Source organism: Chlorocebus sabaeus, chromosome 10 (genome assembly GCF_047675955.1).
Source record: "Chlorocebus sabaeus isolate Y175 chromosome 10, mChlSab1.0.hap1, whole genome shotgun sequence".
Classification (NCBI taxonomy): Eukaryota; Metazoa; Chordata; class Mammalia; order Primates; family Cercopithecidae; genus Chlorocebus; species Chlorocebus sabaeus.
Genome location: NC_132913.1, coordinates 26,077,945 through 26,104,019, shown reverse-complemented (window position 1 = coordinate 26,104,019; position 26,075 = coordinate 26,077,945).

The following is a 26,075-nucleotide window of genomic DNA, read 5'->3' as shown; positions in this document are numbered from 1 at the left end:
CAGGATCCCAACAAGAAGAACCAGCTTTCCAGTGATTGTTTAGCCAATCCTTACAGTTGTGTAAGGTAAAATCCCTATAACAAATCTGCAGATAGATGATAGACAGCCGGATAGTATCTTAGTCTGTTCAGACTGCTATAAAAACATACCTTAGACTGCATAACTTAGAAACAACAGAAATTATTGATCACAGTTCTAAAGCTGGGAAGCCCAAGATCCAGGTGCCAGCAGATCCATTGTCTGGTAAGGGCCTGTTCCTCATAGATGGTGCCTTCTGTATCCTTGCATGGCAGAGGAGCAAACAAGCACCCTCAAACCTCTTCTTCAATGGCAATATCCTCATGAAAGTAGAGCCTTCAACCTATCACTTTCCAGTGGCACCACCTCTTCATACTAATGTGTTAGAGATTAGGTTTCAACATAAATTTTGGAAGGACACAAACATTCAGATCATATTAGGTATGGAGAGAGAGAGAGAGAGAGAGAGAGAGAGAGAGAGAGAAAGTTTGCTATCATCAGGTCCTAACTCCTTTCATGTCTTTTCATTTTGTATGATGTTATTTTCCATTTTATTAAACTCAACTAAGCTTCTCAAGGGCAGAAGTCTGCATATAGTGTTGCTGGATACCTAATAACATAATGCCTGGCACAGCAAACTCTTAATCAGTGTTTCCCATTGTTAACTGTATGATGCTTTTTCTTGATAATATGTATTTACAAAGAGAAACCCCCAATAAAGTCTTCCTAACCCTCTATAATATTTCTTTTTAAGAAACACAGTAGTTGTAGTAATACTAATAACTCGTACTTACATGTTGCTCATTAAATGCCAGACATTTACATAGATAAACTAACTGAAGTTTTACCACAAACCTACAGAAGTCACAACCAGGTGGGCTGGTTCTTGGGTTTGTTTTCAATCACTGCAGTATTCCATCACCCAATGTCATGGTTGATTAAATACATATTTTTTTTTAGTTTGGGTGTGGTGGCTCATAACTGTAATTTCAGTGCTTTGGGAGGTCAAGGCGGCTTGAGGTCAGGGGCTTGAAACCAGCCTGGATAACATAGCAACACTTTGTCTCTATAAAAAATAAAAATTAAAAAAAAAATTAACTGAACATGGTGCCAACATGCCCATAGTTTTAGCTATTCAAGAGGCTGAGGCAGGAGGCTCACTTGAGCCCACAAGTTTCAAGGGTGCAGCGAACTATAGTTGTGCCACTTCACTCCAGCCTGGGTGACAGAGTGAGACCCTGTCTTAAATAAATAAATAAATAGAATATAGTAATGCCAACCAAAATTTCTAATGCATAAAACTTATATTAATAGAATTCATTTTTTTTGCAATATATGTATTAGTTTGAGTCCCAGTGGTACACAGATAACACACTCATAATGGGATAATAGTGGTGGACATTTTTAAATGAAACTGTTTAGAAAATTGAAGGTGTAGGGAAATCACAAGAAATAGCACTGTAACTGATGGCTTAGTAGCAGCTAATTTGTTATCAGCCCCTAAATCTTTAGGGTTTAGGGAAGGCCAGTTTCTGGGATTAGGAAGGACAAAGAATTGCAGAATCAATCACTATGAGAGGTCAAAAGTTACAGCCAATCTAAGGTGACCCTGAAGGCAGGAACCAGGGAAGGAAATAATATGACCTCTCTCTCCCCTCTCCAATCTCCTCTTGGAACTCCCTATTGGCCAAACTCAGCTGAAAGTCAGACCAGTGGAAGTCACCCATTGATGTGGCCCATATGAATGAGCCTGGCAGAATCATAGACTTAGGTAGAAAAGGGTGAGAGGATTCGGGACATTCAGAAGTTATCTGTCAAGTCCACTTTGAAATGTTATAAAATAAAAGGCATGGTGCAGCTCATATGCCCATCACAATCTTCTTCACCAGAGTCTGAAATATATGTCTTTCAGAAAAGACAAATAATCTATAAATTGGGTTAGGAGTACAGATTCTCCATCTGCCAAGCAATTAAGCAGACCATGTCTAATGTATGTAAACTTTCGTTTTATAATTTCTCCTTGATCAGCGATGAATTTCCACATGATTTCCAAGACACCTACTACATGGTCATGAGTCAATTCTCCTCCAAGTTCATCCTAATGACAGCTGGTTTTTGTAAGGTTTACCTGTGTCTTTAAAAGCAAAACTCTGGATAATTACGTTACACAGAATAAAGAAAGCACTTCCTTTTTCTTCTCATGCTGCAACCCCTCATTTTCTGATATTGGACACATGCCATGCATTTTGCATTAGCTCTGTGGCAAATGTCTAGTGTTAAAATCTAAGCATCAGTGCTCATTAGCTTTTTCAGGAGCTTGGAGACAAGAGTTGGAAAGGTACAACTCAGAGAAATAATTCTTAGTGAGCAAGTAGCAATTTGCCAAGCAGATAAAAAAAACTGAGGAAGATGGAGTAGGAAACCCAGAGAAAGTTGTCTGAGCTAATGAAGCAAAATTTGAGCCTATGACACAAGCTAAAAGGATTTTTTTTTAAAGCCATGGAACTTGCAAAAAAAATTTTTAAAGGTATACAACGGGTATGGTTCTGTGAACTTTTTCCTCTAAATTCACCCCTGCCTAGAACCTACGTCAAAAAAGAAAGGGCCAAGTGGCTGGGGAGTGAATCAGGGCCATCCTGACAGATGGAAGGGAGGAAAGATCGTCAGGAGACTATGTCGGTGTGCTTGCCATATTGGAAGAGGGCCAGGTGCCCAGTCTGATGTCAAAGCCTCTAAGTGTCCTAGGCAGAAATGTCTCTGATTGAAAGGACATGACAGAGTAAATGCAGGTGTCTGTTGAAAGATCAGCCCACACTTGCTCTAGCCCACTCCCACCCAGCACACATATATATTAATCATAAATGTCTCCAGAGACACTTAACTAAACCCCTGCAAATTTCCTTACCTCCTCCAGGCTTGAACAGACATTTTTAAAAGTTACATTTTATCCAGAGCTGAATACCACAACATATTATGTAGATGAGGAAACAATCAAGTCCGCCCAGGTCCTTTGTGGGCATCTGGCATGAGAAGGCCAGTGGTCCACACAAGCAAGAAAGGGCATTTTAATCAAGGAGGGCTGGAAATGAACTGGGAAATTCATTTTTATTATTGGAGTGCTTCTATTCTTAAAAGGATGTACAATCCTGAAGTTTGTTCAAAACTATTTAAGGAGATAAAAGATTGATGTATCAGTAAACTGGATGAGCCTGTCAGTATGGAGAGTCCAGATGAGAGTTATTTAAAAATACGTGTCGTTCCATGATCAAAACGGTGCCTTGTAGTTCGATAAATGAGAACCTCCGTCACAAAGATCCCTATATACTTCCCTTCATCCTCCCAGGAGCAGGGAAAAGGCAGAAGCCTCAAGTTCTGCGATAGAAGATGGCTTAAAAGAGGCTGCAGACATTGTCTCACCTACTTTTGTTCCTATTGTATATAGCTAAGAAAGTGGGGCCAAGGTTTTGCATACAAATATTTTGCCAGTCCTAGAGGACACTGGAAGACAGTTGTTTATATCATGTTGGCCTCTGTGTGCGTCATTTTCTCTGCTGGTACCTTCCATTAAGAGCCACCTTGACATTATCTTATTCGTGCCTTGTCCAGGACCACACCACATTCCAAAGATTTCTCCAAATTATCAAACATTTCTTGACCTGTCCCTGTTCCCTAAGAGCCTTATTTTCCAATAAACAATCCAATAAACAAATTTTGTGGAGTGGTTTGAAATATATACATTTCAACTCAGATTTGCTAAGTGTCTAACTTTTTTCTGAAACAAACTTTATGTTATTCTGGAATAATTATTACTAATTGTTGTGGCTCTGACCCGTGTCACTTGAGTTACATGGGAATTACGTTTGCCAGTAGATTCTTGCCTATGTGGTTCTGGGTTGTGGTTGCTCACAAGAAATGTTCATGAGAGTTGGAAGGTGGAGAAAAAAGAGCAGACATGTTTATACTTGGGAGTTTGGCTCCTATGGCAGTAGCTTACCTTGTTGATAGGAATATCAGCCAGGTCTCAGCACCTCCATCTCCTGCCAAATATCCTCCTCCTACTCCTCCAAGTGCTAGGCTGGATGTGTTTGAACTTTTATGGCAAAGGCACCAGCTCCTTCTACAGGCCATCCACGTCATGAACACTGGAAATGGGACAGAGAGATGCAGGTTCTACTTTGTCCTCAGGACCTCCAACTGGTTCTTGGAGATTCCAGTTTGTCTTTGCTCTTTGAAACTTTATGTTCTGATCTCCCTCTTTATTGCCAGAGTAGCTGGCCCATAGTCACTTTGAGCCACCACTTGAATAAACGAAAAAGCCTTTTCAGATTACTCCCACAATTTCATAAGTCCTGATCAAACCCTGACTGATATGCTGAGACACATTTAGATTTGACAATTAAAGGTATCCTGATTCCTTCCAGTTTAAAAATAGATTCTTTGGGTAAATATTCAATTGAAAGGTCAAGATTGGTTTTTGATTCTCAAGATAGTTCTTTTCCCCTCAAAATGAAGTCCAAATGCAAGGAGCAGGTAATGTGCTCACCTTGGTGCCTTGCTGGTACAAATCACAGGCCTCCCAGCATTAATGTACCTACCCACCCTGAAGCACATGGCACATTTGTGTAAGCTCACAGGGTTCTTAAGGAACTGGCAGATGGTTTAAGACTCTCTCTAGGCCCTTCCCTCAGCAGCTGGTCTGAAAAGAGACCTTCTCTGAGGGACACCAGCACTGCAGTTCTCAGACTGTTCCTAACTTACCTAGATTTTTTTCCTCAATCTCACTTCAGGAGAATTAGCTCAATGGGGAGCTACAGAACTCAAGTCAACATTTATTCTCATCTCTCCCTTCTCTACAGATTATTTTGCCAGCATAGAGAGCCTATGACCTTCCTCTTATTACTGGGAAAAAGGGCACTTCCATTTTATTATACCCTCTCCTTCTCCTGTATTCTGTGACTTACATAAAAGCTCCATTATCTGAGTCAGCCACGCTTGGTTCTTATTAGAAGAAGGATGCTTTTGGAGTTTAGAAAACTCTCTTCTGTCTTAATACAGTCTTACTTTGAAGACACTGTCTAGTTGGGATACATAAAATGCCAATTTGAAACTAGAGTGAGCAATGACCTCTTTGCTCTTGATGTCCCTGAAGCAAATAAATGAATAATTGTGCTTGAGTAAGTGTCACAGGACATATAGGCCCCAGAGACAATTTAGAATAAAAGTACATTAGTGTATTATCTCAGTATTATTTTCACATTATATCTTCTGATACTTTAATTTTTCTAGGGAGTAGGTTATAAAGATAATAGGTAGAAGTGCAGTGACGTATTCTTAAATCCACAGATGCTTAAAATTCAAAGAGACCACAGGACTAGGTGGTTGACACATGTATCTGATAGGAATTGCATTAGGCTGCTAGTGATAGGAATTGCATTAGGCTGGTGGTTATGAGCAAAAGGACATAGGCAGTCCAGTCTGACTTGGCCATTAGGGACTGAGTCTGCTTCTGTATTTCTGCTCCACCACACCAAATGTGTCTCTTTCATTCTCAAGGTCATGTAATCATCCTCATCCTAAATATAGCTGGAGCGACAGCCAGAACATCTGCATTCCCAGGAGGAAGCCAGAAGAGAGAGAGGAAGGGCAAAAAGCCTTTACCAGAAGCTCCATCCAATAAGTGCTCCTTATACTGTATTGATAACACATGTCTTCAAGGGGAGTTGGGAAATTTACCTTTTCATCTGAAACAACCTCCCAGATCCTATTGGTAAGAAAGAAGAGGAGAATGGATACCAGGGAGGCCTTGAGCTGTCACTGCCACACCACTCCTCTACCAAATTATCATCCAACTTCTAGCTAGCTAATCTCCAGTGATAGCAAAATCTACAACCAAAAGCAAACCAATCCAAAAGCAGACTGGCCCTTTCCTGTGTCCAGCTGAAATCTGCCTTCATGATGCTTCTACCTGATCACTACTCTGCCCTATGGCAATGATAAGAACAAGTGATATTTCAAACAAGTGGTATTTCTTTTCTACAATTGTCCTTCATTTACCTGAAGACAAACACCACGTTTCCCCCAAACTTTCCTTTGTTGTCTTTGTTATTTTGTATTGTTTTATTTGTCCCATTAGGCTGCATCTGTAATAATCTGGATTAATTCTGTTCTGAATTCATGTCCTTTTATAAGTATTCCTCTTAAGGCAGTGATCCCAGGATTGAACATATTTCCAGTGTTGTACCAAATCTAAAGAAGCGATTCAAATGATCACGTTTCTTACTTAGCATATAGAGCTGCAATTAACTAGTCTTTATGGAGACAACAATATTAATAAAGAAGAGTTTCTATAGAATTGGGAATCCTTTGGGCCATAATACATTGACTATAATTTTGCATTTTAACATAAGCTATGTAACATAGGCATTTAATCTACCTGCATATAGAGCTAGCTATGAATACACAGACATGAGCAACTGAAGACTCCACAACTACAGCACAGTTACATTACAGGGAATGTAATTTCATAGTTTAGAATAAAAATAATGTGAATAACAACACCAGAAAAATACTCTCAGTCAGATAACCATAACACCTCCCACTCTGGCTTAGTCCTCCCTTCCCTAAGCCTGGACCAGATGCTCATTTTGCCATATGCTGCATGGAATTTGAGCAGTATGCTTATTTCTAACTGACATGGGAACGGCGCTCAAGAGGAACTAAGTGCCTTTGACTTAAATGACTGAGTGAGAATTTGGAGGGAAAGGGTCCCCAGGTGCATATGAAGAGGCACACACATGCAGCTCAGTTGTAATTGCTGGAAGGCTGGTTTTGCTGAAGACTAGAGATGCTGACAATAGATTCACACATAAAAACCATAAGTGTTGAAACTACCAATCTTTAGGTCCCACTGAGGAGGCAAAATGGGATAATGTTCTCCACCATGTGGCTGCTGTCGATCTCTATCTTTCCAGAGAAAACTAGACAATTGCTTCAATCCAAGTAACCAGAGATAACAGCAACCCCTGTGCCCCCGGCCATGTAGGGGAGAGGCTGGCATCGCTTACTAGCATTACAAGGAAAGCGGGGTGTTCATCAGAGCACCCAGAGATACCTAAGGAATCCTTGCCTGCCAGGAAAACCAGCCATAAATACGTGTGTTTTTGTGCCATACATGCAGCATGTCCCCAGATGCTCAGAAGACATTTGAGTATTTCTGGCAAGGAAATCTGCCCATTAAGGCTATGTTACCTAACAGAAGTTATCATTGGTTTCCCTGGTAATTTTTCCCACCTCATATCAGAGTAATTTCTTGTTTGTGTTGGTCCCAAACTACTCAATTTGACACAAGCAACATGAGCAACTTTTGCATGGCAGAGTCTGTACTAAGCACATGGAATATACAAACTAAGACACTGTCTTTGTCCTCAAGAAACTCACACTCTAGGGGAAGTGACAGACAAGGAAAGAAAATCTAAATACAATTATGTCATTTAAATTTCAAGTTAGCAAATTAATTTCAGCCAAAAGTAAAAAACAAAAATTGTGTGTGTTGGGAGGTGGGGCAGAATTTATTGACAACAAAACCTGATGTCCCAGGTGATTGGATACAGGTGCGTAAACAATGTCATCAGGACTCTAGCAATGTCCTTGATCCCTTTTCCTCTGTGTTGCCTTTATTCTCAGGTGTGATTTCTTCTCAAGGTGTCAATAATGGCACCTCTACAGCTGCAGGTTTGTATGTGTACCCTCCGTCTTTCATGGAGAAAATGCTTCTTTACAAACGGTTCCAACAAATATTCCAGAAAAGGGTTGTCATTAATCAACTTAGATCACATGCCCTGACCTTCCATAAAGGGAAGAGAGCTTGGGAGGAGCTGTTTTACCTGCACGACATGGTCCAGGAATGGGGAGGAGTTCCTAAAGTGGAAGAGTTATTCCATTACCAGAAGAGGACATAGACAACTCAACAGAGCAAGGCAAGAGATGATCTTCACACCTGGAATCACACGGAATAGGAGTTATGGAAGATATAAGCATAATATTATAAGGAAAATCAAGACTACAGAGTTTGCAAGCTCTGGAATCAGTAAGGCTGGATTCATAGTATCAGTTCTGTGACCTGGGACTATTAACTATAAACTCACTAAGCTTGTGTTATCTGCTATAAAATGAAAATAATAATCCTATCAAAATTATAATCTGGTTTATTTAAATTAGGTAATCCACATAAAATGCTTAGCTCACAGCTACATAGAATAAGTGCTTAATAAGTTTCTATCATCATCATCGTCATTGTATTATTATTATGGTCATTATATGAGAAAGGAAGAGACTAAGAACAGGGGAGTGGGAATCAGAAGAACACCAATGGGTCGAAGTAGCTTAACATTTTGTGTTGATTGTGGTTACTATGTGACTGAATGGATTGAGGCTGGGACCAGAATTTGAGTTAGGATACAACACATGACTTTTTGCACATGTTGTACTTTGATAACTTAGAGAACCATGAGATGCTACCACTGCAAGGATATGCATTGGAAAAAGCTCTGGGACCTTTCCATGAGGGTAAAAAACAGGGATTTATGACCCAGTGGCTGTAGGCATCTGGTGGAACCCTGGCTCAACTACCCAGTCCTCACTGCATAATATGCATGTTTTGTCTCATTGATGAGAAGCTGAGTTCTGCATGCCTTAAAAAACTAATTACCTGCCACTCATCTCCACCACCAGTGGCACCAAATGCACTGATTTGGTGGTCACTGTCACATACCCCTTACCTAGTCTATGTGGCCATTTCCCAGTTTGGATACCTTTTTCTTCCTACTGCCAGCATCTCAGGCTCTTCCGAGTACAACCCTCGGGCTACCAAAGCAAGTAGGCCTCTTCTACAAAAAGCCAAAATTGCTCAGAAATTCACATCTTCTGGGTAGCCCTTAGACATGACAAATGACAACTGTAGCTTACACTCCAGAGTTCCCCCTAAGAGTCAGGCCAGGTGGAAGCCACCCTTCTCAGGACGCTGCCTGAAGTCACACCCTTGTTTACCTCCTTTGCCTTCCCTGTCCTGCTTCCCAAGTTCCCAATGAGTTTCTTCTGGGCTCAGTTTCTTAATAAATCAGGGTCTGCTTTGGAACCTTCAATCCCTGAAAATTGCTGACCCTACTATCCCTGGGTAATGTTCAGCAATTTGAACAACTTTATGTTCTGCTCTCTATCACTGGGGTTTCTTAAGCTCCCACAACCAAGAATTTATGGGAAGCTATGGATTTTGCTCAGGGGGAAAAAACACCATATATACACAATATTCTACATCATTTCAAAGAGTTTCTGGGTCCCCTGAAACCCACCGGTGGGCCTTAGTTTCAAAATTATTGACCCTGACACACTATTTAAGACAGAGAACAAAACGTAAGATGCCAAAGTGCTAGAAGATTAAGAAAACACATACTTTCAGTGTTTTCGTTTTCACTCTTTTCAAGGCCTCATTAATTTTGTATTCTATCAATGATTTTCCTTTGCTGCTTCTTAATTTCCTCAAGCCGGCAATTGTTCTGGGTGTGTTTAATTTTCCCCTCCAGATCACACTTCCCCACCTGCTGTGCTCCAGCAACTGACTATGCTGGCTGCATCCACAGGCTGCCTTGCCTCCAGCATTCAGGTGGGCTTGGTCAATGGGAATAACCACCAGAGCTTGGAGAGGGAGCGGAAAGTGCAGCCTGAGATTTAGTTTTCCTGCTCTTTCCTCAGGGTTACCATGGATGAGCAATGTCCTCTAACTGAAGGACGTAGCTCCTATCACGTGGCCCTCCACACATGATTCACCCTCTCCAGATTCTGGAGATTACTTCCTCCCGTTTCCCTTCAGACTTGAGGTGGTAAAGTCTCACTTATTTTAAATTCCTTGGGTATCAAACTATCCCCTGTGGTTTCTATTCACCCTGGCAACATGGTTCTGTAAATAACTACTTTATTAAATTTTCCTTAATTTATGCAATTTGGGTGCCATCTGTTTCTTAATAACATTTTGATGCATAACAATTCATCAAAATGCACTGACTACCTTTCGTTCCTGAGGCAGGAAGCAAGGTAAAGCCTAGGCTAGAGTTAAAGTTAAGATTAGAGATGGTGAGAGGGTAACTGTAAAGATGTGCCCCCTAGCTCTCCTTTTTAAGGTAGAAATTTAAAGTTCAGAAACCAGCTAGGATGAATTGTATCTTTCCCCATTCTCTAATGCAGCTCTGTCCATTACAGTAGCTGTTAAACACGTGTGACTATAACCATGTGGCTAGAGATTTGCTGTAACTGCAAAATGTATGCTGAATATTGACAATCAAACATGAAAAGAAAAGTAAAGTATCTCAATTTTTATATTAATTTCATGTTGAAAGGATATGTTGGTAATATGGTTTGGCTGTGTCCCCACCCAAATCTCATCTTAAATTGTAGCTCCCATGATTCCCATGTGTTGTGGGAGGGACCCAGTGGGAGGCAACTGAAACATAGGGGCAGGTCTTTCCCATGCTATTCTCATGATCGTGAGTAAGTCTCACAAGGTCTGATGGTTTTATAAAGGTGAGTGTCCCTGCACAAGTCATCTTCTCTTGTTTGCCACTGTGTGAGAGGTGCCTTTCATTTTCCACCAAGATTGTGAGGCCTCCCCAGCCACGTGGAACTGTGAGTCCATTAAACCTCTTTTTCCTTATAAATGACCCAGTCTTAGGCATGTCTTTATCAGCAGCATGAAAACAGACTAATAGAGTTGGATATAGTAGGTAAAATACAATATATTATAAAATTAATTTCCCTCTTTTACTATTTTTAGCACAGCTACTAGAAAATTTTAAATGTCATATGTGATTCACATTATCTTTCAAATATAACTGTTATCACCTAGTTATATTTGTCTCTCTTTAGAACTGCAGAAACGTACTTTTGGTAATTCTTTATAATACCCTTCCCTTAGTTTTTTCTGTATTAATTACTGTTCCACAGAATCTTTTTCTAGAAATTTCTTCTAGAAAGTAAGTCTCTTGGTGTCATACATTTTCATTTAACTTCACTGCTTTGATGAAAAGCACCCAGCCTTCTGCAAACACAGAAAGCTGAAAGTGTAATGAGACCAAGTGTTTAGTCATTGCTGCCACCAGCACATCCTCTTCTATCCTCTTGCAGCACTGAGCCAGCAAAAAATACTGATCTATTTAAAGTATAGGTAGTTTCTCCAGGTGATGAGAATTTGCACAGTCATTGCACTGAAGGGTAAACATGTTTAGGCAACAAACATGTTTAATATTTTAATAAATTGCTATACTCACAATTTATGCCCACATTTAAAAAGTCTTTTAACTGGATAAAGAAAATGTGGCACTTATATACCACGGAATACTATGCAGCCATATAAAAGAATGAGATCGTGTGCTTTGCAGGGAGTTGAACAATGAGAACACATGGACACAAGGAGGGGAACATCACATACCGGGGCCTGTTGGGGGCTGGGGGACAAGGGGAGGGAGAGCATTAGGACAAATACCTAATGCATGTGGGGCTTAAAACCTAGATGACGGGTTGATAGGTGCAGCAAACCACTATGGCACATATATACCTATGTAACAAATCTGCACATTCTCCACATATATGCTCAAACTTAAAGTAAAATTAAAAATAAAAATAAATAAATTAAAATCTTTTAGTAAGGAAACAACCTATTAGTTTCATATTCTTTTTAATGTAATAAATTTATTCATAGTATCTTGGAAATAAAACTAAACATCAAACAATTGTTATACCTGGTATAGCAGACCTTGTTAGTGTTAGGCATATTAAACCTAATACTCAGGCTTGTTAAAACTAGGCCATGCAACAAAACGTGAACTTCTAACCACCAATTCTATCCCATCCGCTATAGTGCTGGACAGGATAAATCTGTTACTTTTAACATAATAGGGAAAAAAACATTAAGCCAAGACATAGTAGCTTATTTTTATGAGAAAGAGTTCCTTTTTATGCATGTGAATTAGGCAGAACTATTTCAGTCTTGAATAACAAAAATTCAACTCAAATAGGCCTCAGCTGAAAAGGGAGTTTATTACTAATATTGTAAAGTGTTCAAACTAAGTCACATAAAATCTGTTCCTTGCTATTTCTCAATTCTTCTTTCTTTGGTGTTAAATAATTTTTGGAAAACATTTTTCCATGTGTTGATAAAGGTGACAAGCTAGCCCAGGCATATAATCCTCCACCTCAACAGCCCTGCCAGAACAAAATCCCTTCTCTCCCAATGGTTCAAGCAGAAGACCCAAGCCAGTTTCTCATTGAACAAAAAAATCTATGAGTTATCCCTACCCAACAAGTGGCACTCTGGTTGGCCAGGCCTGGGTCATGAGCCTACTTATGGAGTAAAGAAGAAGAAAATTTAGTCTTGAGAATATGGAAGAAACATTTCACAAAATGACAATGCGAACTCTGTTAGCTGGATTAAGAGGTACCAGACCATATTAACTATCAGATGTACACTACAACAGGGAAATAATTAAATGATAACCTAAAGCAAAAAATAAAGCCTTCTATTTTAAAACCCAAAGTAATTATCAGATGTCACAGGCCAGATCTTTCAATTTTTTTCAGCTATTGTTATCGAGAGAGAGAGATTTTATCAGTGAAGATTTGAGAAAGAATGATCTTTTCTCGATCATTAAGCCTAGATTTAGACCTGAATAAAGAATGGGAATAAAAAGAGAGAGAGAGACAGAGAGGAGGTGCTTTCTTCAATCTAAATGTATCATGAAGAATTATGATGAGTAGGAGTAGAGCTATTTAAACCCGTCAAATTGAAAATTTTAAATTTGACCCAGTTGTGTCAACCAACCTGATTTCTATTTGGTCCTTTGTTAAATTGATGATCTATCTTCATCCAGTGGCACATAAGCAGACATGGGTTAGAAATGCTGACTATGTTTAGATTACTGTCAATCAACAAATAAGTCTTTAATGTTTGCTGTGAGGCTGGCATTATGCTAAATGTGCTGAGAGATGCTAAAAATGTCTCAGATGTGATTCTTAGCTTTAAAAACACTCACTAATAAATTGAAGTAATAAAACTAACATGCATAAAACAAAACTGGACAAAATTGGGTGGCGGCAAAATGTGAGGCTAAATGTGTGTGCTGCAGACTCAATGCTAAAACACTCAGGGCAGAGAAAATTTGCTTGTAGTCACAATGTGAGAGCAAGAATCCACCACTTTTTGTATACACAGATTTGATTAGGAAAGAGTAAATCAAGAATAAAGGCTAAATTACTAAATTCTGACATCCTATAGTATAAGCACTTTGCTTCACAATTGCTTATGCGAGATGCATAAACAAAAGTTTATTAAGTATTCTTCCTGTTTTTAGACAATTTCTACCAAAGCACTTGAACCTTTCAAAACATGTATTAGTACAGGATAAAGAGATGTTCAAAGAAACAAAGAACCAAGGATAATAACCTCCAGCAGACTGCAGTGAGTATATAAACATATATAACAAATTTTGTTTAGGATAGTAGTTAAATCACTAATTTTTACTTTAAAACAAAAAAATCTGCAATGCCTGACATAAGCAAAAATTGGATAACTGACATATATTTGTTACATAGAAAGTAAGGTAAAGCCTTTTTGTAACGATTCATTACACTGGAAAGAATTTGGTGGGTGTTTTTGATGTTGTCTCATTCATTGACTGAAGTATAGGTGTGTTATAGCTTCTCCCAGACTAGGTTGTTTGTCACTGGGGTCTCTGGAGCTGCAGGCCTCAACTAGAAGAGAGGGCCTAAATTGTTACTGATACATACACTAGGCTTATACTCTCTCCTGTGATTGGTAGGAAAATTCCAGTGGGATATAAGTAATGTGCAATGCATGTAAGGTGATTTGGTTTTCCACAGTATTACTTAAAAAACAGCTATAGTGAAAAATCACCATACGGGCTACATTTTACTCATAACTGAATTTTTACCTGATTGCTGAAGATGATAAAGACTTTTGCAAGGTGCTTGTAGCTAAAAAAGTTATTCTATAAAACAATTTCTTTTTACTTTTAAGAGACACTTCTAATACATTTACTCAAACTTTTCTGTTTCACATTTTCACCAGAAATGTGACTCTTACTATTCCGTTAATTTTAACCTTTGTTGAAACTTCTAAAAAGTCATTTTCCAATTTATTATGTCAATTATAAATAAATGTTGTTCAAGGTTAAAACCATTTTATGCTGGACAAAATTAGATACTGTGTTTTTCTTAATATAAGACCTAACATTAGGTAGCATAACAGCTTGCATTTATTTCTATTTAAAGCAACACTAAGTGATTAGTAATATCATATGATTTGTATTTTCATGTATATAGTGTAAAACCTACAATTTTATATACTTAAAGTCTAAGTATAGGTTACAAACTAGAAATGTTCTCTTTTATAAATCATGTTATTTTAATAAAATAAATGTTTCTGTCTTATTCTCATTTTAAAGACGGACATTAGTTTAATCCAATGTCTTGCCCACAGAATTGATATAGTTTCATCTTTATTTAAAAGTAATTCCTTTAAGAAATTCTATCATTATTTTTGATTTCCTTGTTCCATTTTGATAAACAGATATTTGAGTATAAATTAGCCTAGTATGCTGCATTCTCATCCCTTTATTTGTGGGTCCCCCACAAAAACACATAAAGAAAAGTTTTCATTGGTTTTACAAGTCACAGCCTCTAACACTTAGGTTAAAAAGTGAAGTTGGCTATTTGTAGAACACTAATACCTCTATCTTGACTTTTGTATACTAGTGGTTCTCAAAATTGTTTTAATATAGCTGACTCATACAGGGCAAGGACCAACTGATCCAATTCTGAACTCATTTTCACATTCCAGTGACCAAAAATATTCCATGAAAAAGAATTTCAGAGGACATTGCACAAATTAGTCATCACTTACTTTTCTAAACAGGGTCACCAAAATACAGTCTGTAGGCCTGGTTGGCTCACTACCTGATTTTGTAAATCAAGTTTCAATTTTAAAATAGCCACGTCCATCTATTTATGTATTGTCTACAGTGGGTTTTGCACTAAAACATCAAAGTTGAATAGTGGTGGTAGACGCCATATGACCTGTACGGCCTAAAATATTTTCCGTACAATCCTTTACCAAAAAAAAGAAAGAAATAGCCCTTCTTTTAAGAATTTAAAGCGAGTGTAGTAATATATACACTGATTTTATATGAATAACAGTGATCTCTGAACTTAAAACTAGCTGAATAATTGTATAAGACTTACCTGGATAGTGTTAAGTTTAGCCTGAAGCTTCCCCTTACAGATTTAAAGCTCGGCCTAAAGGTTTCTCTATAGCCTATTTAGATGGTTAAACAAACTATGACCTACTCTAGTAATCACTGAACTTCAGCCAATCACAGACAGTCAACTATTCAAACCCTGTTCAAATAAGGCAACTGCCAAGGTATAACTAATCCAGCTGTTTCTGTACCTCATTTCTCTTTTCAGCACCTCACTTTCCTTTTTCTGTCCTTAAATCCTCTCCAACAATGAAGTGGCACAGAAATCACTGAATTTATTCTCAGGGGAAAGGAAGGAAGAGGGGGAACAGGGGTTGGTGGGAGAGGTTGGTTGATTTGCAAAGGATCATTCTTTGCACAATTAAACTCTGTCAAATTTAATTTGTCTAAAGTTTTTCTTTTAGAAATACTATGTTGCAGAGGTATTCACAGGCAGCTCATTGCCAATGAGCTATAGAAGCAAATTATAAAAAGCATTGTGAATATGTTTGCTTTAGAAATTTGGATATGGTTGACAAATGGGATCTAATCAAACTGAAGAGCTTCTGCAGAGCAAAAGAAACTATCATCAGAATGAACAGGCAACCTACAGAATGGGAGAAAATCTTTGCAATCTATCCATCCAACCAAGGTCTAATATCCAGACTCTACAAGGAACTCAAACAAATTTACAAGAAAAAAACAATGCCATTAAAAAGTGGGCAAATGACATGAACAGACACTTCTCAAAAGAAGACATTTGTGCAGCCAACAAACATGAAAAAAATCTCAACATCACTGATCATTAGAGAAATGCAAATCAAAACCACAATGAGATACCATCTCATGCCAGTCAGAATGGCCATTATTAACAGGTCAAAAAACAATGGATGCTGACGAGGTTGTGGAGAAATAGGAACACTTTTACACTGTTGGTGGGAATGTAAATTAGTTCAACCATTGTGGAAGATGCTATGGCGATTCCTCAAGAACTATAACTAGAAATACCATTTGACCTAGAAATCTTATTATGGGGTATATACCCAAAGGCATATAAATCATTCTATTACAAAGATATATGCATATGTATGTTCATTGCAATACTATTCACAATAGCAAGGATGTGGAATCAACCCAACTGTCCATAAATGATAGACTGGATAAAGAAAATGTAATACATATACACCATGGAATATTATGCAGCCATAAATGGAATGAGATCATGTCCTTTGCAGGAACATGGATAACACTGGAAGCCATTATCCTCAGCAAACTAATGCAGGAACAGAAAAACAAACGCTGTATGTTCTCACTTATAAGTGGGGGCTGAATGATGGGATCACATGGCCATGGGGAGGGTAAAGACACACTCTGGGGCCTGTCAGGGGGTAGGGTTAGGGGAGGGAGAGTTTCAGAAAGGATGGCTAATGCATGCTGGACTTAATACTTAGGTGATGTGTTGATAGGTGCGGTAAACCACTGTGGCACATGTTTACCTTTGTAACAAAACTGCACATCCTGCACATGTACCCCAGAACTAAAAATAGTTTTAAAAGAAGAAATTTGGGTATGGGAGAACAGCAATGCAAATATATACAAAATTTTGTTTAGGCACATACACTGAAGCATTAACTACTTGGGAACTAAATGTTCATGATATAATGGTAATTTATAACACAAAATAAGACTAGCTAGCCAATACTGTTGCTGCCCCACTAATATCTGAGACCATTTCACTTTCTGCATATATGTCTGTGTCCAGAAGTGTTGAACAAGGATCTTAGCAGTCTTGAATTCTGGGCCTCAGTAAATACTAGCAATGGAGCAGTTTTCAACTAAGTTGAAAGGTTGGTAGCTCTTAATAACATATTGGGTGGTTACCAGTAGGTGACCTTTAGTCATCTGTGAAAGCAGAAGTCTTCAGAATTGTAAATTGCTTCCCTCAAATGGCCCATAAAGACTTGTCCAAGGCCCATAGATTGTAAGTGGTGTACTCAATATTTCAATAAAGGCAGTTTGACTTGCTAGTCCTGAGAAGACATCAACTAAGTTCCACATCACAGTTGAAGAAGGGCTTCATTAGATTATCCATAGGATGGAGAAAGAGTAAGACTACTCTAGACCCTTCTTTGGGATTCCCAGTCATCACCTGTCCATCAGGCCAAGGTATACAGAGAGCAGAGAACAGTCTCAGACTAGGAATGAGTGAAAGCAACACTTCCCACATATTTTCTTTTATTAGGTTTTTTGGTAGTATGAACTCAAAGAAAGCAAGATCTCCACAAGCCCAGAATGCAAATGCTATAAGGTTATTTGATTTTGTCCCAGTATTTTGCAGATGAAATATGCAGAGCCAAATAAAAGGTAAGTACCTCTCCTGGACCAAAGATCTGAATTCAGGCTCACAGCCGGTGGCATAGCCTTCCTGAGGGCTTAGATTATTCAGCACATGAGGCTGAATCTTAGCTCTGAGCTCTCGCCTGAGACTCCTTACCACTCCACTCTTCTCATGCACTATCGTTTTCCCTTCCCCACCAATTAAACTCAAACTGTTCCTAATTCCAATGAGCTGGATCTTTAAGAGTCTCTGTTCAGCTACAATCTTTTCCTTTGCATTGGAATATTGTAGGCTTTATATTTTATCTATCGACTAAAATTTTATGTATTTGTGTATTTATTTTCTTTTAGCTCTCTTTCTAGAAGATAATTTTTTTAACTTTCATGAATTTTTTCCTGTTTGATTTCAACTCTCCTATGACATGGATTCTTATTCTTAAATCATTTTGTTGATGCTTCCGGGGCAAAGGGATCTTTGTCTTGCACATTCTTTAATGAAGGTTATTTGGAAGGGGCTGTATGCATGCCACTACCTTCAAATGGAGTTCTGCAGATGGAAGGAGGGTTCACAGGGGGAAGACAGAAATGAGAAGCTGGATCACACTGTGTATTTCATTAGTATTTTGTAGAAAGATTATGGTTCAGTGGGTTGAGAATATCACTTACATCTATTTTTCTAAATGATGAATAAATTCAAAGCCTGTGCTTAAACTAACTTCAATTTTGAAGATATAATTTGAAAGCCTTCAATGTACACATGGCTGCATGTACATGCACTGTCCTGGATTGAATACATAAAGTCATAACTCATTGTGAGAGGCAGTACAGGGTAAAGAATATAACACTGGCCTTACAGAAAGGAAACCAGAACCCTAAACGATGTCTGCCACCAGCTGGTTTTGTGACTTTTAGCAAGTTCCTTAACTCACCTTGCTCTCAGAGTCCTATCCTTGAAATGAGAGTACTGAGCAAAGATGGTTACAATGCACTCTTCTCAACTTTAACGTTATATAAATCTGCAAACGATTCAAAAGTCTTTGCCCTTAAAGAAATTCAACCAGACCAAGAGAAAACCAAGCAGTGCCTGTTGCTAAAATTCTCAGAATTGCTGAAATGCTCAGACCAGAGAGTCTGAGAAGGTAATGAAATTAGTTTGAGGCTAGTGAAAATCAATGTAATCCTATTAAGTAGGTTAGTATAATTGAGCAATAGCCTGGGGAGTACAAGTAGCCAATTCAAATTTACACAAATAAGAAAGAAAATCACTTTTTTCCAAAGCTGCTGTTTCAGAAATCAGAAAATTGTTTTTGTAAAATGATTACCTGACTTTCTACTATAAACTTAAGAATAGTGATACACGCTTAAGACTGAGCCTGTATTCCCTCAGTTATTTATTCAATCTAGATGTAGAAAGCCCAGCTGTCACAGAAGGGGTGACTGGTTAAACCAGTAAATGGCAGACACTATGAAAATCTGTTAAAGGGGTGATGAATGCCATCACGTTTGCTATAATTATTAAGACTTGGATCAGCATCTTCTAGTTTTCATTCTTCCTATTTGACAATGAGATGCCCATAATAACTGTGTTGGTTCTATTGTTATTAAAGAATCAGCCTATGGGAAATGTACTCATTGTTCATTTATTCATTCAAAAAACACTACTGAAGTGTGCCAGTCAATGTATCTGATGAGACAAGTAGAACATTCTCTATTTTCCATCAGGGGAAACTGACACATCATCAAATGACAGCAATGTTGTAGGTACTATAAGGTGATGGGATACCACTGAGGAGGATGCATCTGATTCTTCTTGGAGTGCTCAGGTTGGCCTCCCAGAGGAGATCACACTTGAATTGCATACTAGAGGAGGCCATGTACCCAATACAGAGGAAATGGCATTTACAAATGCCAAGTGGAAGCTCCAGGAAGTAAGACACCTTTGGAAACTGTGCCGCATTGAGCATCCCTGGAGCGCAGGAAACCTTATGGTGGCAGTCACGAGAGCTTAAGCTGGGCAGGAGGAGGCCAGTGCAGGAAGGAACTTACAGCCTATGGTGATAAATTTGGACTCCATCTACCAGAAATGAATAGATTATATAAGCCAATATGCATTTTAGAAAAAATGTAGAGGAAGGATGTGGAAAGCAGATTGCAAGGAAGAAGGCTGGAGGTATTACTTTATTTTACGCTGCATTTATAAAACCAAAAGCAACTGATTCTTTTCCCTGTCGCAGAATGACTTTGGAAAGATTAGTCTTTCATGTTCAGTTCCAACTGAATAAAAAATCAAAGATGCAGGATGGGTTGAAACTCGCTTGTGATTGTTGACATTGTCACTGTAAGAACCCACTCCAGGTTCTTCCTTGAAAGGAAGGGCTAGAGGGTTAATGACTGCTGAGCTGGTCAAAGGTCCAATCTGAGAAAGGGAAGGCAAGGTACATACTGCATTTGACTCTTGAAACTGGGATTCAGGAATAAGAGAAATAAAATAAAAATCAACCAGTTAAAACAAAAGCAAACTTAAGTATCTTTCCCCATGCAAATTCAATGCAGCTGCAGCTCTTCCTTCCTCCAGAGAATATGCAGAAGAAAAGCTATTTTAATTCCACTCACTGGCCATTGAATAGTTGGAACAGAACTTGGAACTAGAGCTAAAATGATATTGGACACAACCCTAGTCTCTGTCTCTATTATGATAGGTATACTCTTATGTTTGATTGAAAAGTAAATTTTTCAGCATTTAAAGATTTATCTTCTGGTCTTTGTAATATAGAGTTCTGAACATAAAAACAGGTTCCTTTTATAATGGCATATATTTTTATTGTAGCAAACATAATTTAAAATTTACCATTTTAACCATTTTCCTCAGCTTTAATAAGGTATAACTGACAAATGGAAATCATATGAATTCAAGGTATACAATGTGATGATTTGATATATGTATAAATTGCAAAATGATGGCCATAATCAAGCTAAATAACATATCCATCACCTCACATAGTTACCTTTTATGTGATGAGAATACTTAAGATCTGCTTTCTTAGCAAATTCGAGTATGCAATACATTATTATTAACTATAATTAACACACTATACATTAGATCTCCATAGCTTATTCATCTACCATTTTAATCACTTTTAAGTGTACAGTTTGGTAGCATTTAGTGTATTTTCATTGCTGGGCAAACATCACCACCATCCACCTCCGGATCATTGTTTTAATCATTCCAAACTAAAATTCTGAACCCAGTAAGCAAAACTCCCCATTTACTCAGTTTATGCCTAGGAATAAGAAAGTAATTATGTCTCCAGTTAGCTGCAGCCCACACCCTCAGAGAATATAGAATACTAATTATTAGGAAGGATAAAAGAAAGGGAGGATAGAATGAAGGGAGAAATATCCCTTGTCAAAACATGCAATCTGAGTTGAAAGAAAGGGGAGTAACATCCACATCAGAAGAACAATGTTGCTGCCCTAGCACCCCACCTCATTCTATTTATCCGTTTATCCTCAGACCATGATAATTGTCCTGGGTCTCATTCTGCATATCTGTGAAATGGAATTAAGTTTATTATCCACAAGATGAAGTGGGGGTAAGTAAGTGTTAATAGATATCCATGACAAACAAAAAATCTCTAAATGTGATCTTGTTGTTATTGACTTGCTGGTGGTCTGCACGAATGTTGATCTCTCTCTCTTTATGTTTTTGTTCTCTCATTTATGAATCAGAGGCAATCGTAGTAGCCTCTGAATAACACATGCAGTGTAACTGCCTACTAGACAATTACACAAATGCCTTTCATGTCGGGCGCGGGCTCATGACCATAATCCCAGAACTTTGGGAGGCAGAGGCGGGTGGATCACCTGAAGTCAGGAGTTCGAGACCAGCCTGGCTAACATGGTAAAACCTCATCTCTACTAAAAATACAAAAATTAGCCGGGTATGGTGGCGCAAGCCTGTAATCCCAGCTACTCGGAAGGCTGAGGCAGGAGAGTCATTTGAATCTGGGAAACGGAGGTTGCAGTGAGCCAAGTTCATGCCACTGCACTCTAGTGTGGCAACAGAGTGAGACTCTGTTAAAAACAACAACAACAACAACAACAACAACAAAATGCCTTTCATATGTGATATGAAGAAGCACATCTATTGTCACTCAAAATCAATTGTACTACTACTTATTAAGAATCTACCTTATGCCAAATACTGTTAATTGGTAGAAATTAAGAATTGAAAAAGACAATACCATGTACCATATAACTTAATCTCTAAGAGTAGAAAATGTTACTGGCTCATATACTATATAAACACCTTTAATATTTTCAGATTTTGTAAAGAATATCACTATGTATATTTATAAATATATGCAGATTTGCATTTATAGTTAATTGTAACTGATTCTATTTTTAAATTCTATACAACTGTACCAATTCATATATTTTAAAATTTGTAGCTTAAAAAATCTGCATATCAAAACTAGCTGTATATACTTTTTCTCTTCTAACAAAGAATGGAGCCCAATGGTTTATCTATATTTACATAAGATACATGTGGTTGTATTTCATAAAGCTACATAATTTTAAAAATTTGAATCAACTACAATGAAAGTTTATTTCTATCACTGCCTTTATATGGGACTTTTTCTTAAAATAGACTGAGAGAGGGAAGATTCTTTTCCTGGGACTTAATTAGAACTCAGCCAACAGGAGTATAAAATGTAATGTTCTACACAAAGAACAATATACTGTCAGCTGAATTGCATTTTTCCAAAACTTTTTATAAACAATACAGACTTGGTGGTGTTTACCTCTTGCAGCTTGGGCAATCTATTTTAGGATGTGAGGACAATCTGGCTGCAACATCTGTCACCCCATTGATTGCCAAGGTTGATTCAGCTGATCTGACTGGCGAGGCAGGTGTCCCCTTCCTCCCTCACCACTCCATGTGCGACCCTCCCACAGCTGTGTGTTTCATTAAAGAGGATGACCATCCTCGATAGAGGACGACTGCTCTTCAGTCAAGGGTATATGAGTAGCTGGGCTCCACTGTTATAATCTGCAAACAAGTTCTCAAGGAAATCGATTGGAAGCTGGGAATTTTCCCTACATACCTATGACTAGGAACTATTTTTCTAGTAGCCTAGGAATGGCCATAAGAGTGTAGCATTTTTATTTATTTATTTTTTTGAGATGGAGTCTCGCTCTGTCACCCAGGTTGAAGTACAGTGGTGTGATCTCGGCTCACTGCAACCTCCGATTCTCAGGTTCAAGTGATTCACCTGCCTCAGCTTCCTGAGTAGCTGGGATTACAGAAGCATGCCACCATGCCCGGCTAATTTTTGTATTTATAGTAGAGATGGGGTTTCACCATGTTGGTCAGGCTAGTCTCGAACTCCTGACCTCATGATCTGCCCACCTCGGCCTCCCAAAGTGCTGGGATTACAGGTGTGAGCCACCGTGCCCAGCCAAGTGTAGCATTTTTATTACCTATAATATCCTTTACCTAGATAGGTGACCTCCTTCTTCAGGCCAGGTTCCATTTTGAGAGAGTTTTCCTTGACTCATAATAGCCTTCTCCAGGCCAAGTAGTTAGTATTTCTTTCACTTCATTGACATTTATACATTCTCAAACTTTTATGTTCGTTTCCTATGTCTTTTTCCCTCAATTAGACCAGTACATTATATATTGTTTTTCATCACCTCTGTCACACAGTAGGTATTTGATTTGTTCCCTAAAGATCGTTTAATGCTAGAAAGCACTAACTGAAATAGAAGTGGAGAGGTGATACAGAAAGCAGATAAGATAATGTGCAGATATAAGCAAGCATAGGTTCATTCATTCATCCAAATGTATTCATTGAGCACTGATTTTTAATGTGCTAGGCAGGTAAGCCAAGGAACAAAACAGATAAAATTTCTGCTTTTGTGAGTTTACATTTTAGTGAGAGAGACAAAATATGGGTAAAACACACACACACACACACACACACACACACAGAGGAGACAAAGAGGGAAAGAGAGAGATATGTTTCACATACTGATCAGTGCTAGGAAAATAACTATAGTGGGATAAAATACTTTTGATGGCTGCTGTTTTATATAGGGTACAGATTAGACTGAAAGGGACAAGAGTCAAAGCAGGAAGATGACTTAGAATGCTCCTGCCTCAAGAGGTTATCATCCAAGGAGAAGGATCAGACTAGAGCATTGGAGTCAGGGCTCATATTATGCATGTATTTTGAGGATAAAGTCAACAGAATTTGATATGGATTGAGTGTAGAATGTGAGAATGAAAGAGAAGTGAAGGTTGATTCTAAGATTTTTGGTCTGAGAAAGTACAAGAATGAAATTCCATTTACTGACACGGTAGAACCTAAAGAAGGAGCTGTTTGAAGGAATGAAAATTAAAAATTGTGGATCTATTCACTCTAATAACTATTTGCACTAATTTTGAGACTGAATTTTTAGGCTTGTTCACCTGTGCTTGCCTGCCTGCCAGGGATACCACCCCCAACCATCACATGCTAAAAAGAGAGCACACAGATGCAGAAGCATCATCTTGTCAAGACGTCCTCCTCATCAGATAGAGGCGAACCTTCCTTTATGGAGCTTCGCTTATTGTCCTTCATAGATATTATGTTTTTCACAAATTGAGGGTTATGGCAACCCTGCATTGAGCAAGTCTATCAGCACCATTTTTCCAACGGCATGTACTCACTTTGTCCCCTCTTTGTCACCTTAAGTAATTCTCACACTATTTCAAACTTTTTCCTTCTTGTTATATCTGCTGTGGTGATCTGTGGTCTTTGATGTTACTACAGTAGTTGTTTGGGGGCACCACAAACCATATCCATATAAAACCTCAAACTTTATTGATAAATGTTGTGTGTGTTCTGACTGCTCCACTGACAAGCAGTTCCCCCATCTATCTCCCTCCCCTTGGGCCTATTTCCTGGGATACAGTATTTAAATTAGGCCAATTAATAACCCTACAATGGCCTAAGTGTTCAAGTTAAAGAGAGTCCCAGGTGTCTCACTTTAAATCCACAGCTAGACGTGATGAAGTTTAGTGAGAAAGGTATGTCAACAGCTGAGATCTGACAAGAACTAGGCCTCTCTTGGGCCAGTTAACCAAGCTGAGAATGCAAATTGTGGGAAAGAGAGTTTCTGGGGTGCCAGATGAGTTGGTCTCCCCTGTATAAGACACCCATGAGAAGCCATGGGTGGCCTCTGAGGAGAAAAGCCTCCTTATTGCCGTCATGTCTTTATGCCCTGAGAGTATAAAGGCCCAGAGGCATGCTACAGGTTGCTCGGGGAGATAACATTCCTTGAAGCAGTGGAGTATAATCAAACATCTTGGCTCCGCCTGAAACCCACTCCCACCCATTTCAGTCCCAATAGGTTAAAGATCTTAAGTAGTTTAGACACACGCCTTTGCTCAAGGAAATTCACAGAAACCACCACTGCTATACATGTTATTGAATGACTCTCGAGTTCTTCTTCACTGATTAATGCTTTCCTCATCCCTTCCTCCCCCTCCCATCTGCCATAAGAATAAAAAGCTTGTAAACCAATAAATTGGGTGGAGCCCAAGAGCTCTGGGCCATGAGCAATCCTCTGACGCTGTGGTCCCCAGACCCTCCTTTTAAATGCTTATTCTGTCTCTTTCTAACACCTTTGTCTCCGCCAGACTCAGGGTACCCACTGGGCGGTGTGGGGCTGGTTTCCCCGACACAAAGGAAAAGTTCTTGAAGGAAATTAAAAGTGCTATTCCAGTAAACACACAAATAATAAGAAAGCAGAACAGCCCTTTTGCTGACATGGAGAAAGTTTGAGTGGTCTGGATGAAAGATCACATTAAAAAACCAACCACCACATTCTCTTAAGTCAAAGCCCAATCCAGAAGAAGACCCCAACTCTCTCAAATTCTGTGAAGGCTGAGAGAGGTGAGGAAGCTGCAGAAGAAAAGGTAAAAGCTAGCAGAGGTTAGTTCATGAGATTCAAGGGGAAGCAGCAAGTTCTGATGGAGAAGCCACAGCAAGTTATTCAGAAGATCTCACTGAGATAATAGATGAAGGTGGCTATGTTAAACACATGTTTAACATAGATGAAACAGCCTTCTATAAGAAAAGATGCCATCTATGACTTTCATAGCTAGAGATGAGAAGTCAATGCCTGGCTTTAAGGTTTCAAAGGAGAAAGCTGACTTTTGTGTCTAATGCAGCTAGTGACCTTAAGTTGAAGCCAATGCTGTTATCATTCAGGAAAATCTTAGAGCCTTTAAGAATGAGGTCAGATCTACTCCCCGTGCTCTACAAAGAAACAACAAAGCCTAGATGACAGCACATCTGTTTACAGTATGACTTACTGAATATTTTAAGCCCACTTTTGAGACTTACTCCTCAGGAAAAGAGATTCCTTTCA